A 19,221-nucleotide genomic window follows, 5' to 3' on the forward strand; every position below is an offset into this window, starting at 1 on the left:
ACAGCTCCACAGTCCTGCCACATCCAGTCGTGAATGGCGGTGGATAATTAAATAACTAACAAGATGAGGAGGCTCCAAAAACATTCACATCCTCAATGATGGTGGTGCTGAGCACGTCAGTGCAAAAGATGAAGCTGAAGCATTTGCAACCATCTTCAGTCAGAAAAATTAAGTGGATTTGATCTGTGCTAATTTCAGCTCTTCATGCTCGCTGGTGCCTTGGTTCTCTGGTGCTAATTTCAGAGTAAATCATGCAGCTTGACAATTGGAGCCAAAGAAAAAGACACAGGAGAGGTTGAAAGTACCAAAACCTGGTATTGAACCAAGAACTGTTGAACTGTTAGTACAGCACGAACTGCACAAAGCTCTTTCAACAACACACTGAAGCCACCATTCTGTCACTGCTTTGGAAGACAATATATACATTAAAGTGTTCGTAAAAAGTTACAGAACACAACATGTGAGTAATATTCCCCATTGTTTTCTTAGTACTGATGGACTGTGAAGTGGGAGACAGCCAGAAGTCCCACTGTGCCACACTGACCCTGAGTTGTGAGTGAAATGAGATAAAGTTCAATCTTTAGCAGAGAGATTCTGGAGAGAGGTAAGAGTCCTGAATCAAGGAAAGACTTTCTGACACAATAAAAGCAAAATACTGCAGATGCTGGAAAGCCGAAAAAAAAACAAAAAGTGCTGGAAATACTCAATAGCTCTGGCAGCATCTGTGGTGAGAGAAACGGAGTTAACGTTTCCGGTCTGTGACCTTTCATCAGAACTGACACAGGTTAGAAAAGAATTAGGTTTTAAACAAGTGAAGGGGAGGGGCATGTGGGAGAGAACAAAGGGGAATTTGTTTGATAGTGCAGAGGGCAGGAGAGATTAAATAACAAAGCTGTCCTGGGACAAAGGCAAAGAGTGTGTTAATGCTTGTGGTTGTCTGACACCAGTCATGTTCTGATGTTATTGAACACAATGTTCAATCCACAAGGCTGTAGAGTGCCGAATCAAAAGGTCAGGTGCTGCTCCTCAAGCTTGGGTTGATTTTCACTGGAACACTGGAACACTGGAACAGGCCAAAGACAGAAATGTTGACATGAGAGCAGGGGGGAGTGTTGAAATGGCAAGCAACCAGAAGCTCAGGATCATGCTTTTGGCCTGAACAGAGGTGTTCCACCTAATCTGCGTTTGGTCTCCCCAGTTTAGAGGAGACCGCATTGTGAGCAGTGAATACAGTATACATAATTGAAAGAAGTACAAGTAAATCGCTGCTTTACCTAAAAGGAGTGTTTGGGGCTTTAGATAATGAGCAGAGAGGAGGGAAAAGGGCAAGTATTATTTCCCCTGCGATTGCATGGGAAGGTGCCTTGGGAAGGGGACAAGGTATCGGGGGTAATGGAGGAGTGGACCAGGGTGTCGCGGAGGGAACAATCCCTTCAGAATGTTGACAGGGGAGGGGAGGATGCGTTTGGTGGTGGCATCACGCTGGAGGTGGCGGAAATGGTGGAGGATGATCCTTTGGATGTGGAGGCAGGTGGGGTGGAAAGTGAGGACAAGGGGAACCCTGTCGCAGTTCTGGGAGGGAGGGGAAGGGGGAAGGCAGAGGTTGAGAGTCCTGTCAACTACACTGGGAGGGGGGCGGGGGGGGAGTAGTTGAAATCTGGTGATGTTGTTGAATTTAATTTCAAACACTCCTTGAACTCTCTGCTGATGAAGACTGAAAAACGGAAGAACAACCACACAACAAGGGTCTCAAATCCAAGACCCTGAGATTAAAAGTCTCATGCTCTACCAACTGAGCTAACAAGGCCTGAAACAGTACTTCTCCTCTGCCTGTTATTGGACAGATGCAGCTGTTGGCTCCTCCCAAAGGGCAGGAATTTGTTCCACCAACCATGAAGCAGTTTCCTATCAATTCCCCAGATTATCAGTAAATCCACTTCCAGAAGCCCCAAAGTGTGATATATTCCTCTCACTCATCAATAATAAAACTGAAATCTTTTTACCTTCCAAATGCTGCCATCTATTTTGTCAGTATTTATTTCTCTCTCCTTTTTATTTAGTTCATGCATTTCTTCAGAATTTTTTTTTCAATTATATCTGAGGGAAGAAATGAACAGATCTGGCAGCTCAAAACTGGGCATCCATGAGGCACTGTGGGCCATCAGCAGCAGCAGAATTGTATTTAAACACAATATGTTACCTCATGGCCTGACATATCCCTCACTCTACCATTACCATCAAGCCAAGGGAGCAATAGTGGTTCAATGAAGTGTGCAGGAGGGCATGTCAGGAGCAGCACCAAGCAGACCTAAAAATGAGTGAAGCTACAACACAGGATTACTTGCATGTCAAATAGCGGAAGCAGCATGCAATAGACAAAGCTGAGTGATCTCACAACCAACAGATCAGATCAAAGCTCTGCAGTCCTGCCACATCCAGTCCTGAATGGTGGTGGATAATTAAACAATTAACAGGAGGACGAGGCTCCACAAATATCCCCATCATTAATGATAAGGGAGACCAGTATATCAGTGCAAAATACAAGGTTGAATCATTTGCAACCATCTTCAGCCAGAACTGCCAAGTAGATGATCAATCTCGGCCTCCTCCTGAGGTCCCCAGCATCACAGGTGCCAATCTTCAGCTAAATCCACTTCACTCCACATGATATCAAGAAATGGCTGAAGGCTCTGGATACTGACAACATCCTGGCTGCAGTGCTGAAGACTTGTGCTCCAGAACTAGCCACACTGCCCGCCAAGGTACAACACTGGCATCTACCCAGCAATGTAGAAAATTTCCCAGGTATGTTCTGTATACAAAAGGCAGGACAAATCCAACCCGGTCAATTCCTGCCCGATCAGCCTCCTCTTGATCATCAGTAAAGTGATGGAAGGTGTCTTTGACAGTGCCATCAAGCAGCACTTACACAGTCATAACCTACTCACCAATGCTCATTTTGGGTTCTGCCAGGGCCACTTAGTTCCTGACCTCATTATGGCCTTGGCCCAAATATGGACAGAAGAGCTGAATTCAGGAGGTGAGGTGAGGTGACAGTGACTGCTCTTGCCAAGGGCATCAAGGAGCCCTTGCAAAATTGAAGTCAATGGCAATCAAGGAGAAAAATCACCACTGGTTGGAGTCATACCTTGCGCAAAGGAATATGGTGCTGGTTGTTGGTGGCCAATCATCTCAGTACCAGACATCGCTCAGGGTAGTGTCCTTGGTCCCAACCATCTTCAGTTGCTTCATCAATAAACTTTCTTCCATCATAAGGTCAGAAGTGGAAATGTTCACCGATGATTGCAAAATGTTCAGTTGCATTAGTAACTCCTCAGATACTGAAGCAGTCCGTGTCCACATGTAGAGAGACCTGGGCAAGATTGGGCTTGGACTGATAAGTGGCAAGTCACATGCACGCCACAAAAATGCCAGGCAATGACCATTTCCAACACGAGTGAATCTAACCATCTTCCCTTGACAGTCAATGACATTACCATTGCTGAATCCTTCACTATCAACATCCGGGGGGTTACCAATGAGCAGAAACTGAATTGGATCAGTCATATATATACCGTAGCTACAAGAGCAGGTCAGAGGCTGGGAATTCTGCTGCAAGTAACTCACCTCCTGTCCACCATCTACAAGGCACAAGTCAGGAGTGTGATGCAATAGTCCCCACTTGCCTGGATGAGTGGAGCTCCAACAACACCAAAGAAACTCAACATCATCCAGGACAAAGCAGATCATTTGATCAGCACTCCATTCACTACTTTAAATATTCACTTCCTGCACCACCAGTGAACAGTGGCAGCAGTGTGTACCATCTACAAGATGCACTGCAGCAACTCACCAAGCCTCCTTCGACAGCACCTTCCAAACCCCCAATCTCGACCACCTAGAAGGACATTGGATCAATGGGAACACCACCATCTGCAAGCTCCCCTCCAAGTTATACACTGTCCTGACTGGGAATTATATCACCATTCCTTCACTGTCACTGGATCAAAATCTTGGAACTCACTTCCTAACAGCATTGTGGGTTTACGAACAACACATGGACTTCAGCAGCTCCAAAAAGGCGGCTCACCACCACCTTCTCAAGGGCAATTAAGGATGGTCAATAAAGGCTGCGTTTGCTGACAACGCAACCACTAGGTGGCACAACTCGCTTTCTCCTCCTTTTTGCCGTTTGGATTTTTGCCGGGTGCTCCGGTTTCCTGCCTTGCAGGTGATAGGTAAATTGGCTGTTGTAAATTGCTGTTGATTTTTCAAAGATAAGGTTAATCAAGTCTTTCTTTATGAAATCCATGCTGACTGTGTTTTATTATTTTTCATTTCCATCTGTATTTTCTACTTTGGAGGATTACAGGATATTATCATTTTTTTTATTCATTCATGGGGGGTGGGTGTCGCTGGCTAGGCCAGCATTTATTATCCATCCCTAATTGCCTTGAGAAGGTGGTGCTGAGCTGCGTTCTTGAACCACTGCAGTCCATGTGCTGCTGTTATGAACAGAGTTCCAGGATTTTGACCCAGCAACAGTGAAGGAACGGTGATACAGTTACAATTCAGGATGGTGTGTGGCTTGGAGGGGAACTTGCAGGTTGTGGTGTTCCCATGCATCTGCTGCCCTTGTCCTTCGAGGTGATAAAGGTCATGGGTTTGGAAGGTGCTGTCTCAGGAGCCTTGGCACATTGCTGCAGTGCATCTTGTGGATGGTACACACTGCTGCCACTGTGTGCCAGTGATGGAGGGCATGAATGTTGTAAATGGGGTGCCAATCAAGCGGGCTGCTTTGTCCTGTTGAGTTTCTTGAGTATTGTTGGAGCTGCACCCAGCCAGACAAGTGGAGAGTATTCCATCACACTCCTGACTTGTGGACAGGCTTTGGGGAGTCAGGAGGTGAGTTACTTGCCGCAGGATTCCAAGTCTCTGACCTGCTCTTGTAGCCATAATATTTATATGGCTACTGCAGTTCAGTTTCTGTTCAATGGTAACCCCCAGGTTGTTGATAGTGGGGGATTCAGCGATGGTAATGCCATTGTATGTCAAAGGGAGATGGTTAGATTCTCTCTTGTTTGGGATGGTCATCGTCTGGCAGTTGTGTGGTGGGAATCTTATACATCTTTATTGTAGAGTACTCTATTGTACTGTTGAGTGACTACACTTGAAAAGTCATGAAATGAAAGTCTTGCTTTTTACATTGTTATCAGTGTCATTGTGATCAAAAGATAGGATTCATGAGCACAAAGTATAAATCAATTTTGATTAAAATAATGTAAAAGCATCTATATTTTTGCACTGTACTTAATAATCTCCATTTTCCTATTCTTACCAAGTACAATGTCTTTGACCCTGAAATTGATTCCACAATCTCAGTCCCTCAGACAATTTCAGCTCAGTTCTGATGAAAGGTCACAGATCTGAAACGTTAACTCTGTCTCTCTCTCCACAGATGCTGCCAGACCTGCTGAATATTTGCAGCATTTTCTGTTTTTATTTCAGATTTCCAGTATCTGCAGTATTTTGCTTCTGTGTTACTTTGAAAGTTAAAACTGGCCCACCTGTCGACAATTCACACTGGGGTCTCCCATGAAATGATTCTGTATAATGTTGATGTAATGAATACAGACTCCGAGCACAAAGGTTCCTGTGGGGAATTGGGGATATGAAAAACAGCAGACTCTGCAGGAATTTCCACTGGGAGCACAAATTCACAAAATCTACCTTTTATATATGAATTCATTTTGATTGTCCTTCTGGAAAATCATTTTGAAACAATTTAAACATCAACCCACAGCTCCATGACTGTGTCAATTATGAGGTCATCCTCTGACAGGTCATGTGACAGCTGGAGCCGCAAGACATCAGAACCAAATTTGTGACTGGATTAAAACCCGGAATCCTGTCCCAATGGCTTTTCAAATAAAGCTGTTGCTGTTTGATAACACAGCAGTTAAACTTTCTGCCTGACCATGAGGGGAGCTGGGGAGAAATTTACAAAACTAAATCCTTTTACAAAATAGTTCAAGAACCATTCACTGAGAAATCATGTGAGGATTCATCTGCAGTAGAGAAACAAGCAGAATACAGAAAGTACAGAGCAGAGCTGAAAAAGGAAATGAGATCAGCAAGATGTATGAGAAAAGATTAGCAGGTCACATAACTGGGAACACTGAAGTCTTTTACCAAACATATGGACAGTCAATGAAAGGGTGGGTCAATTAGGAGATCCTGTGGAGGCAGAGGGTGTGGCTGAAGTACTAATTAAGTACATTTCATCTGTCATCACAAAACAAACGGATGCTGCAAATGTCACAGTAAAGGAGGAGGAAGTGGAGAATTTGGAGGGGATGAAAATAGATAAAGAGGAGACAATTACAAGGTTAGCAGTGCTCACAGTAGAAAGGTCACCCGGTCTGGATGGGCTGCATCCTGGGTTGCTGAGGGAAGTCAGGGTGGAAATAGCGGAGACTCGAACCACAATCTTTCAATCCTCCTTGAATATGGGAATGATGCCAGAGGACTGGAGGATGGAGGTAAGCTTGGGTAGTTCGATCTTAGTTTAACTTGACCATTTTTATAATGTATCCATTGTCATATAACAACGTTACGAAAGCCATTTTATAATGAACACATGACCAAAGGAACCATTTTGTGTTCAATACTAACGTTTGTATCCTGCATAATTAATGAGTAGCTACCCATCATGAAACAGATGCTTGTAAAAGTAATGAACCTTGATTGAGTTATAATTAATGAATCAATAAACATTTTAGAGAGAATGGGTTTTCATTTAAAGTTTGTTCAATCTAATTACTGTGAGTTTCTGTGTCTTTGTGGGAAAGGGCAGTTTCAGCTAAATTTATTCAAACAATGGACCTTTCTAGGACACCTGATAAAACCCATGGTCTGGTACATCGTGACCTTCAAGAGTCTCGATTTAATGAATAGGAAACTTGTTTCAGATCAGATTGGGAGACAGTGTGAAACCACTCCATTGTACTCATGTCTGAGATTCTGAGGACAGGTGACTGTTCGTGGAAGACATCATTAAGAACTAATTAAATGTACCTAGCAACAGCTGGGACCAATTATTATTTTACATGGTGGTGTGATGGCCATCCAGGGGTTAAAAGTAGGGATCTTGTAAGGTTTCAGTGTGCAGGAACACTAGAAGATCTCAGGGGTAAAGGCTCAGATCATCAACCAAGTTCTCCACCTGATGAGGGATCTAGACTGGACAAAGAGGACCGTGACACTCTGAGACCAAGCTCGACCAGTCCCCAGAGCTGTAAAGTTATATTCCCCAAGTTTGTTAAGTATAATTTTACTTTCAATTATTAAGTACTATTTTACTCTCAATAAAAGTTCTGGACTTATTAATCAAGTATCCTGTTGCTTTAATTGGTTCATTTCATTCCCAAAGTGATTGTCTGCAATAGACTTTCCAGAATTAAAAGATAAGTCTGCAAGGGTTGTGAATATTACAGCCCTGTTTAAAAAGAGAGATAAACCCAGGAACTACAGACCAATTAGTCTAATGTCGGTGGTGGGGAAACTTTTAGAGACAATTATCCAGGAGGAAATTAACTGTCACTTGGTAGAACATGGGCTAATAAACGACAGCCAGTACAGATTGGTTAACAGAAGATTGTGTCTGAAATAATTAATGAATTAATTTCTTTGATGAAGTTTCAGAGAGAGTTGACGAGGGTGGTGAGGTTGATGGTACGTGTCTGGACATCAAAATTGTGTTTGAAAAGGTACCATAAACTAGACTTGGGGCAGCACAATGGCACAGTAGTTGGCACTGCAACCTCACAGCTCTCGCAACCCAGGTTCAGTTCTGGGTGCTGCCTGTGCAGAGTTTGCAAGTTCTCCCTGTGACTGGGTGTGTTTCTGCTGGGTGCTCCGGTTTCCTCCCACAAGCAAAGACTGCAGGTTGATAGGTAAATTGGCTGTTGTAAATTGCTCCTAGTGTAGGTAAGAGAATGGTGGGGATGTGGTAGGGAATATGGGATTGGTGTAGGATTACTAAAAATGTGTGGTGGTTTGTCAGCACAGACTCAGTGGGCCGGATGGCCTGTTTCAGTTTTGCATCTCTCTATGACTTGTTAACAAAATTCAAACAGAAGGGATTAAAGGGGCAGTGGCAGTGTGGATCCAAAATTGGCTGCAGGGTAAAAAGTAGGGTGAATGCTTGTTTTTCAGAATGGAGGGAGTTATACAGTAATGTCCTTGTTGTTGCAATATGTTCAATGTCAGACCCCGAGCTGTCCGAGGGATGGGGCAATTTGTGACGTTCCTGTGGTTGCAATATTTGCAGTGTCTGACCTTGATCTGTCACAGGGACGTGGCATTTATGAGGTCCCTGTGGGGTGCTGTTTGTTTGGTGTATCACACTGACCTGTCCCAGAGAGCGGGAAGGTTGTGATGTCCTTGTGTGTTGCAATCTGTTCAGTGTCTGACTCTGATCTGTACCAGGGATGGGGCAGTGTGTGATATCCTTGTGCATGTCATACAGGCCCACTGGTGTGTGGTTCCATCCTGATGCCAAGAAACAGAGCCCCATCTCTGGGCAAAAGGTCTCACTTCTCAATGGGTGTCTCGAGAAGACACAGTGGCGCAGTGGTTAGCACCGCAGCCTCACACCTCCAGTGACCCGCGTTCGATTCTGGGTACTACCTGTGCGGAGTTTGCAAGTTCTCCCTGTGACCGCGTGGGTTTTCGCTGGGTGCTCCGGTTTCCTCCCACAGCCAAAGACTTGCAGGTTGATAGGTAAATTGGCCATTGTAAATTGCCCCTAGTGTAGGTAGGTGGTAGGGGAATTGAGGGGATGTGGTAGGAATATGGGATTAATGTAGGATTAATATAAATGGGTGGTTGATGGTCGGTACAGACTCGGTGGGCTGGAAGGGCCTGCTTCGGTACTGAATCTCTAAATAAATAAATAAGAAGGCTGAGGGAGTAAACCTGGACAGTATATCCGGAGTGGAGTCCTGGAGGCGGTTACCTGTGACTTATCAGGCAGTTTTCCAGCAACTCCTACATCAGAGCTGGTAACAAACAGTACTGGTTTTTCCTTTCCTTTGGACAATACGAGCAATGCTGAGAGGGGGTCCTGATGCTCAGGGTCTCCATACTGTTTGCCCAGGCCTGTGCCCCAGAGAGGACACTCCAGCTTCGTGGTTAAACATGAGCACAACCCGGGAATAAACAGTTACTGATTATAAGCTCTCATTCAATTGGTGTAGAGTATGAGCGCTAGGGGTTACTTCGGACAATGGGAGAGCTGTTAGTGTCTCATTGGATAGCTACCATTCACTCCAAGCTGGGCAGCCCCCAGTCAGTTAGGTGCTGTGAAGCCATGACCTGCTTGCTTCAATGGGTGCTTGGAGCTTAGAGAGTCATCTCTCAACAGGCGCATTGATAATCTATGCACCAAGAAAAACAAACTCAACACAGAAGACACCAGTCCTTCGCATCACAAGCTGGAATGTGAGGACCATGTGTCCTGGCCTTACCGACAACCTTCTGCAGGTTGATGACACACACAAGACAGCTGTGACCGACAAGGAACTCACAAGACTCAATGTGGACATTGCTGTGCTGCAAGAAACTAGACTCGTTCAAAGTGGATCCCTCAAAGAGAAACACTACACCTTCTTCTGGCAGGGGAAAGCCCAAGAGGCAACTCATGAGCATGGAGTGGGTTTCACAGTAAAATACACGCTACTTGAGATGAGTGAACCACCCACAGTAGGCTCAGGGAGACTTCTTACCCTTCACTTGTCAACAAGCGTGGGCCCAGTTAATCTCATGTGCATCTATGTCCCGACACTCACCTCCACCCCAGATGTCAAGGATCAATTCTATGTGACACTTGACACTGCCATCAGTAGAATTCCCAGCACTGAGGGACTGTACCTTCTCGGAGACTTCAACACAAGCTTGGATACTGACTACACAGCTTTGCCAATGTGCATAGAGCACCAGGGGATTTGCAAGATGAACAAAAATGTACAGAGGTTGCTGGAGCTATGCTGTCACCATGGATTCTGTGTGATGAACAGCTACTTCCAGGTCAAGCAGTGCCACAAGGTGTCCTGGAGACGTCCGAGATCATGCCATTGGCACCAGCTAGACCTTATCATCACCAGACATACCACCCTCAGCAGTGTCCTCATCACTCGCAGCTATCACAGCGCTGACTGTGACACTGACCACTCCCTGGTGTGTAACAAGGTCAGGCTTCAGCCAAGGAAGCTTCATCCATCCATGAAGTAAGGTCGTCTTCTGATCAACACTTGCCGAACCACTGACCCAGAAAGGACCCAGGAGTTCCTCAACATCCTCGATCAGGCTCTTTCAGACAACAATGCTCAAGGTCTTAGTGCAGTGTCAAAGTGGAATCATCTGCACGCCACCATCTATAACTCTGCACTCACTGTGTATGGGAAAAGAGATGGGAGGAATGCTGACTGGTTTGAGGCTTATCGGACTGAAATGGAGTCAGTTACTGCAACTAAGAGGAGAGCTCTCATGAACTACAAACAAGTCTCCAGCAAACAGCATCTAGACCGTCGATCCTCACAGCGGAGCCGCTCTTCATGCTTCCGTCACAACGGGACCGGGTGGTGACGATTCACCTCTACAACCCCCATGTTCCGGTGGTGGATGTACTCACCTTTCTCGCCAGGTCCGTCGAGGTGGCCGGCAGCAGCACTGATGTCAAGGACCCCTTTGGGATCTGGACCAGCAAGCGGCAGGTCAAGGTGACCTTGAAGGTAGATCCCAGTGGAGCCATCATCCACCCTCCCTCCAGCTTCGCTATCGGGGGAAGTCGAGGCTTCTTGGTCTACGCTGGGCAGCCCAGAGTTTGCCGCACCTGTGGCAAATCTGGTCACATGGCAGCCAACTGCAGCACGGTTGTTTGCAAGAACTGCAAAGAGGAAGGCCATCAGACCAAGGACTGTAAGCAGACTAAGTGTTGCAACTTGTGCGGTGCGGCAGGCCATCTCTACAAGACCTGCCCCAAACGTTGCCTCAGCTATGCTCAGGCGGCAAGGTCCAAGGAGAGGCCGGGAGAAGGTTCGACGAAGGCGTCCGCTGTTCGAAAGGAGACCAGCAACCTTCTCTGCAGTGAGGAACTTCAACCTGAGAAGGAAGGGGAGGCGGCTGAAACCAACGACCCAGCACCTACCCAGCGCCCGGAAAACCCGACTCCACAGACAGAATCAATGGAGGAGGAGGCAGCAGATGGACAAACAGGTCAGTGGCAAGTGGTCCAGAGGAAAACCACAAAGAAAAAACATCCCAAAGCCACCACCCAAACCAGTGGCAAGAGGATGCTCTCTTCTGCATCAGACTGCAACAACTCCTCTTCACTGGACGGGGAAATGCTGGAACGACAGCCCCTTCAAAAGAGGCGGCAGAACTCCGAGATGGATGATAAAGCATCCCAGCCCCCGAGCACTGGAAACTGTGATGGGCCCGGCGTGCCCCAACCCCAATGCCCCACACGTAACGAAGTGGCCAACGCATCTCAGCTCTGCGACACCGGGAGCAAAGACACGTCTGGCGCACCTGGGCTCCGGGAGACCGGGAGCTGTGATGTTTTCGAGGAGGAACAGATGGAAGCAGCTGAGGACAACCCAATCCTCTCTGCCTACAAGACCCCCCCGATGTCACCCGAGCGGCACAAACCCTGCATGAAAAATCAGGAGGGGTTTTTGAGCCCAACCAACGTGAAACTGCTTGCGCATACGATGGGTATGCAGGAACATCAAACCTTCAGAAAACCTGCAGACGGAGCGCAGCGCAGATACACATGGTCAAGATCGGACGGGTCTGCCCATTCCAGGATTGACTTCCTGTTTGTGTCCCGTGCTGTCACGGTCGGATCCACCGACGTCAAGCCGGTGTTCTTCTCCGACCACTGCCTCTTACTGGCCGACTGTCACTTACAGGACGACCAGCGAGTTGGCAGAGGGACGTGGAAGCTCAATGCGACACTGCTGACCCCAGAGAACGTTGAGGAACTCAAAAGGGATTACAATGGTTGGAGGACCGTGAAACCCCTCTTTGAGTCTCCAGTTCACTGGTGGGAAGCGATTAAGGAGAACATCAAGAGGTTCTTCATCCACAAAGGTGTTCAGAAGGCGAGAGAGAGACAGAGGGAAGTGTCCCGACTCCAGAAAATTATGCAAAATCTACTCCGGTTGCAGTCAATGGGGGTCGAGGTCAAGGAGGACCTCCAAGAGGTGAAGAGCCAGCAGGCCTCGCTCTTTGCCAAGGAGGCCTCCAAGATCATCTTCCGGTCCAGAGTCCGCTCCATCGAGCAGGATGAGACGTGAAAGCGTTACTTCTTCCAAAAGGTACACAGAGAGAGCTCTGTTATCAGCAGCCTGAAGGAAGAAGATGGCTCGGTAACGTCTTCGCAGTCCGACATACTCAGGATCAGCAAATCCTTTTATGCTGGACTGTATGACGCGAAGCCCACAGACAGCAGAGCCTCCCAGTCCTTCCTGTCATCTATCACAGAGGTCCAAGACGACAGCAGGAGGGAGAGACTGGACAAGCCGCTAACTCTGGACGAGCTGATAAAGGCCATAGAGTCTTTCGAGACGAGTAAAACTCCCGGGAGCGACGGCTTACCGGTCGAGTTGTACTCGGCCCTGTGGGACTGGGTCGGCCCGGACCTGCTGGAAGTATACGAGAGTATGCTCCTGGCCGGCAGCATGTCAGAATCCATGAGAAAAGGCATCATCACCCTCATTTACAAGCAGAAGGGGGAGAGGGCAGAAATCAGAAATTGGCGGCCCATCTCACTGCTCAATGTTGATTACAAGATTCTGTCCAAAGTCATAGCCAGTCGAGTCAAGTCTGCTCTGGAGTTGGTGATTCACCCCGATCAGACCTGTACTGTACCCGGCAGGAAGATCTCTGATAGTCTCGCGCTACTCAGGGATACGATCACCTACGTACGGGACAGGAGGGTGGACACCTGCCTCATCAGCCTGGACCAGGAGAAGGCTTTTGACAGGATATCGCACACCTACATGATGGACGTGCTTTCCAAAATGGGGTTTGGGGAGGGAATCTGCAATTGGATCCAACTGCTCTACACAAACATCAGTAGCGCAGTCTCAATCAAAGGGTGGGAATCTGAAAGTTTCCCGATCAAATCTGGAGTCAGACAGGGCTGTCGTCTGTCCGGGGTCTTGTTTGTTTGCTGTATTGAACCCTTTGCTGAGTCTATTAGGAAGGATGCGAGCATAAGAGGGGTGACAATCACAGGCAGCGGAGGCACTCAGGTCAAAACCTCCCTGTACATGGATGACGTCGCCGTTTTCTGCTCGGATCCGCTGTCCGTGCGCAGACTGATGAGCATCTGCGACCAGTTCGAACTGGCCTCGGGAGCCAAAGTTAACCACGGCAAGAGCGAGGCCACGTTCTTTGGGAACTGGGCTGACCGATCCTTTGTCCCCTTCACCGTCAGGTCAGACTACCTGAAGGTGCTGGGGGTATGGTTCGGAAGGGCCGGGGCGTGCACCAAAACATGGGAGGAGCGAATAGCCAAGGTACGACAAAAGTTGGGCATGTGGGGGCAGCGATCTCTCTCCATTGTGGGTAAGAACCTGGTCATCAGGTGCGAGGCGCTCACGTTGTTGCTCTACGTGGCGCAGGTCTGGCCCAAACCCCACTCCTGCACTGTGGCAGTCACCCGAGCCATTTTCCGCTTCGTCTGGGGATGTAAAATGAACCGGGTCCGGAGGGACACGATGTTCAAATCTCTGGACAAGGGCGGGAAAAATGTACCCAACGCGGCCCTCATCCTGATGACCACCTTCGTGTGCGGCTGCATCAAGCTGTGTGTAGATCCCCAATACGCAAACTCCAAGTGTCACTACGTGCTGAGGTTCTATCTGTCCCCGGTGTTGCGAAGGATGGGCCTGGTCACATTGCCGCGGAACGCTCCGTGCAGTTGGGCGGTGCCGTACCACCTATCCTTCGTGGAGCAGTTTCAGCGGGAAAACACCTTTGACCACCAGTCCATCAGGCAGTGGTCTGCACGGAATGTCCTCAAGGCCCTACGGGAAAAGGAAACGGTGGATCCTGTCGGATGGTTCCCCGAGCAGACCGTCAAAGTCATTTGGCGGAATGCCTCATCACCAGAACTTTCAAACAAGCACCAAGACGTAGCTTGGCTGGTGGTGAGAAGGGCCCCCCCCCCGTCCGATCCTTCATGCACACCCGAAGTCTCGCCCCCTCCGCACAGTGCCCCCGCGTTGGCTGTGGTGGGGAAGAGACGGTCGCCCACCTCCTCCTGGAATGTGCCTTTGCAAAGCAGATGTGGAAAGAGATGCAGTGGTTTTTGTCAAGGTTCATCCCAAGCAGCTCTGTAACACAGGAGTCTGTGCTCTACGGGCTGTTCCCAGGGACGCACACCGAGACAAACATCAACTGCTGCTGGAGGGCTATCAATTCGGTGAAAGACGCCCTTTGGTCTGCCCGAAACTTGCTGGTCTTCCAGCGCAAAGAGTTGTCCACCGCCGAATGTTGCAGACTGGCACATTCCAGGGTCCAGGACTACGTGCTGAGGGACGCACTAAGGCTTGGGGCAGCCGCAGCAAAGGCTCAATGGGGAAAGACCACAGTGTAAGGTTCCCCCACCAAGCTGGACTGAGGGGCTGGATCCATGGGAAACCCCTCGAACTGTATCGTTAATATTCTCAATTGCTGTAAATGTAAAACTGTAATTGACATGACAATTGTGAAACAGAAGGGTTGGGAAGAAACTCATGACAGTATTGAAAGAAACTGATCTCTTTTGCAATGTTTGTATTTTTTGGTGTGGTTTGGAAACTGTTTGGCAATGTAATTTTTACAGATTTTTATGAATAAAGTATATTTTCGAAATAAAAAATAAAAAAACTGCTCAGCACTGCACCAATCAATACTGGTTAAAACTCTGCTGCTGAATCTGGGGATGCTAGAGGGATGTATGAAGGAATTCAGAAAGCAATGGGCCCAGTAGTAACTAAATCAGCACCTTTTGAAGACAAAGACAGGGACGATCATCACTGAACCTAACAAGCAGATGGAAAGGTGAGTGGAGCATTACCTTGAACTCAGCATAACGGAGAACATTGTCATTGAAGTAGCTCTCAGTGCCATTCCAGACTTCCCTGTCATGGAGGAACTGGACAGTGAGCCCTCCATAGTCGAGCTCAACAAGGGCTCAAAACATGCGTGAAGCAAACATTGTCACCTTGTGCAAAATTAAGGGGGATCGCAGTGACTGCAGCAATTATCGGAGCCAGATACTCAGTTCCACTCACCTGCTCGATCCCTTTCCTCCTGCAAGTTCCTTTGCTTCAAGTATCCATCCAATTTCTTTTTCAAATCATTGATTGTCTCTACTTCCACCACACTCGTGGGTCAGGACATTACCACTCACAGCATTAAAAAATTCCACCTCACCCAAGGATGGGAAATATTTACATCTTCTCTATTTAGCTTATTCTCTATCTCTACGAGAATAGAATGGCAGTCAACATGAAAGGGAACCCAAAAATCTTCGGGCAGTATATAAATAATAAGCAGGTAGTAAGCGGTGGAGTGGGCCCCATTAGGGACCAAGATGGTAATATATACTGAGAGCTGCAGGGCAATGTTAATCTAGTTAATAAGTACCTTGTATCAATGATCACTAAGGAAGTGGAATTTGACAAAATATCAGTAGAAGTGGAGAGTGTAGAGGCAACGGAGAGGGTACAAATTGAGAGAGGGAGGTACTGAAAAGGCTGGTTATGCGTCAGGAAGATAAATTACCTGGTCCGGATGGCTTTCATCCCAGATTGCAAAAGGAAATGTGGATGCAGATAACAGAAGGGCTTGCTATAATCTTCCAATCTTCCCTGGATACGGGGGAGGTGTCAGAGGATTAAACAGTGGCAAATGTGACACCCTTATTCAAGAAAGGGTGTAAGGACAGTCCGGCTCACTGCAGGCCAGTTAGATTAACAGCAGTGGTGGGTAAGGTTTTAGAAAGAACAATCAGGGAAAAAAATCAACAGTCACTTGTAGAGGTTTGAGTTAATTAAGGAGAGTGAGCATGGATTTATACATGGGAGTTCATGCTTGACTAATCTAACTGCATGTTTTGATGAACTAACAGAGAAGGTTTATGAAGGGCATGCAGTGGATGTTGTTTATGTGGATTTTAAGAAACGACACATAAAAGGGTGATTAACAACATTGAGGTTCATGGAATAGGAGGGTCAGTGTCCAATTGGATAGAAAATTGGCTTAAGGACAGAAAACAGCAAGTCGTAATAAATGGTTCATTCTCAGACTGGAAGGTTGTCGACAGTGCTGCTCCCCAAGGGTCACTGCTGGAACCACTGCTTTTTATTTGCTACAGATAAATGACTTGGATCTTGGAATATAGAGTAGAATCTCAAAATATGCCGATAACACCAAACGTGGAGAAGTGGCAAACAGTGAGGATGAAATGAACCACCTGCAGATAGGCTAGCAGAATGGGCAGACAGGTGCAGATGGATTTTAATAGTGACGAGTGTGAGGTGATGCATTTTAGCAGAAGGAATAGGGAGAGGCAATATATACTTAATGGCACAGTTCTAAAGAGTGTGCAGAAATAGAGGGACCTGTTCACTGTCACGTGAACAGTTACTTCTTCTTGTGTGCTCTCAGATTTGCAACCTTCACTCTACTGGAGTGAGGTGACATCTGCTGGCAGGAAGCAAGAACTGCAATCAAGCAGCAGAAACTCCATGGTCTGTCAGGGTGAAAGAAACATTGCAATGTGAGGAAATTTTGAATGGGTTTGATTGGGTTGATGGAGACATGATTCCACTTGTGGTGGAGTCCAAAGCAAAGGCCAGAAATATAAAATTGTCATTAATAAAAGAAATGAGGAATTCATGAAAAATGTAGAAACGTAGTGAATGGTTGGAATGTGGATAGAATAGAAAGTGAGATTGGATGGACGAAGCAGTCTGAAAGGATGGCTGAAACAAAAGGTGAGTGCCGTGAAACGTTAACTGTGTTTCTCTCTCCACAGATGCTGCCAGAGCTTCTGAACATTTCCAACACTTTCTGTTTTTATTTCAGAATTTGCAGGATGTTGCTTTGCTCTGAAAAAAAAATGGATGGTCGGCTTTGGCTGCCAGTGAAATTCCACAGGAGCTAAAAGGAAGTTCTGATATCAGTGGCATGTTGATCTAGGGGTATGATTCTTGCTTAGGGTGAGTGATTAATTAATGTGTGAGAGATCCTGGGTTCGAATCCTGGACAAGCCCTTCTTCTTTGGCATTTTTAGTTTAAGGTCATTGGTTGGTTTCAGCCTTGCAGAAGGCGGAATTGATTTCCATATGGAGCCTGCTTGAGGACCAGAGAGCTGGATTCAAAGAGCTTGATTAACTAAATGTGCAGATAGCCAAGTGGGAATATAAAGTTGTTGCAGTAATTGTGAAATGACCCCAAAAACAACAGGACTGGGTTCTGGACTGGAATGGAATGGAATTCTTCAGTGTTTCTGTTGTTTGGCTTGCATTGACTCATCGATTTTCTTGTTTTTCATTTTGTCGATGCCTTTGAATAATTGTGGATCCTTCTTCAGAGTGTCTTCTTTCACCAGGTAGTTCTGACCTCTGATGATGATGATCGTAATGAGCTTCAACTCACTGATAATTTTGGAACTGAACAGATTTCCTTTGCTTGAGTCTACAACATGGAACTCAGTCTGACATGTGGACCCATGGGAGAATTTGAATGCCACCCCTGCGTTGAAGAATACAGTTGCATCCATCCAATAAGAGAGCGAGTAGAAGTGACAGTTCAGTCAGTCAAACATTAAACTTTTAATTTCAGGGTGGTGAGTTTGAGTGCCATTTTGTTTTTCCCTTTTTTAAGGCTTCATTAGCAGAGAGTACAAGGAGTGTTTGAAATGAAATTCAGCAAAAGTATGAGAAAGTCTCACTTTGATTCGGGACTCTTATCTCTCTGCAGTGTCTCGCTGTGAAAGATTGAACTTCATCTCATTTCATTCCCAGCTCGGGGTCAGTGCGGCTCAGTGGGACTTCTGGCTGTCTCCTGCTTCACAATCCATCAGTGCTGAGAAAGCAATGGGGAATATTATTCATGGCTCTGTAACCAGAGGACACCGATTTAAGGTGAATGGCAAAAGAACCAAGGGCAACATGAGGAAAAACTTCTTTTGCACAGCGAGTGGTTGAGATCTGATGTGCACTGCTTGAGAGTGTGATGGAGGCTGATTCAACCATGGCTTTCAAAATGGTATAAGATAATTATCTGAAGTGGAAAAAATTGCATGTTTTCATGGAAGACATGAGTCTGTGGCATGAGCTGAGTTGCTCGTGCAGAGAAGCAGCACAAGCACAATGAGCTGAATGGCTTCCTTTTGTTCTGTAACTATTCTATGATCTATGATTCTTTTCAGAGTGAAATCAACACTCACATACAAGAAACTGACAGGGACAATGTAAACCCCACACTAACATACCAGCGAATGCTAGGGACAGAGTAAAACCAACTCAGTCCCAGACTAGAAACTGACAGGTACACTGTAAACTTCGCATTACCAGACAAGAAATTGACAGATACAGTGTGAAACCCACAGTCACGTAGCAGCAGCTGGCAGGTAACGTGTAAAAATCTTTCTTTCATATCCCAACTGCATGGTACAAAGGAAATTAGGTACAAACCCAGGCTCACACTTCAAAGACTGAGAGATACAAAGCAAAACACATATTCACCTACAAGTACAGAGACGAAGACACACTCAGAGGAGGTGCAGATTAAAGACACATGCATGTAACAGAAACTGATAGGGATAAAATCAAACCCTTTCTCACTTCTCAGAAACTGATAGATATCGACAAAAGCTGATGCTCACATACAAGTTGTTGAAAGATATATGGTGAAACTCACAGAGCAATAGCAGAAACAAACAGGTACTGAATAATACCCACAGTCACAGACCAAAAACTGAAATATACTGAGTTAAACACCACTTTCTCACACCAGAAGCTCATGGCTACAAAGTGAAGCTGACTCTATCCTCCCAGGCATTGACAGGTGCAAAAGAAAACACTCACGACGATACCAGGTCATGAAATGCACGCAATAAAACCTATCAGCTGAAAGAATAGAATTAATGACAGG

Source organism: Heterodontus francisci, unplaced genomic scaffold (assembly GCF_036365525.1).
Source record: "Heterodontus francisci isolate sHetFra1 unplaced genomic scaffold, sHetFra1.hap1 HAP1_SCAFFOLD_52, whole genome shotgun sequence".
In the NCBI taxonomy this organism is placed as follows: domain Eukaryota; kingdom Metazoa; phylum Chordata; class Chondrichthyes; order Heterodontiformes; family Heterodontidae; genus Heterodontus; species Heterodontus francisci.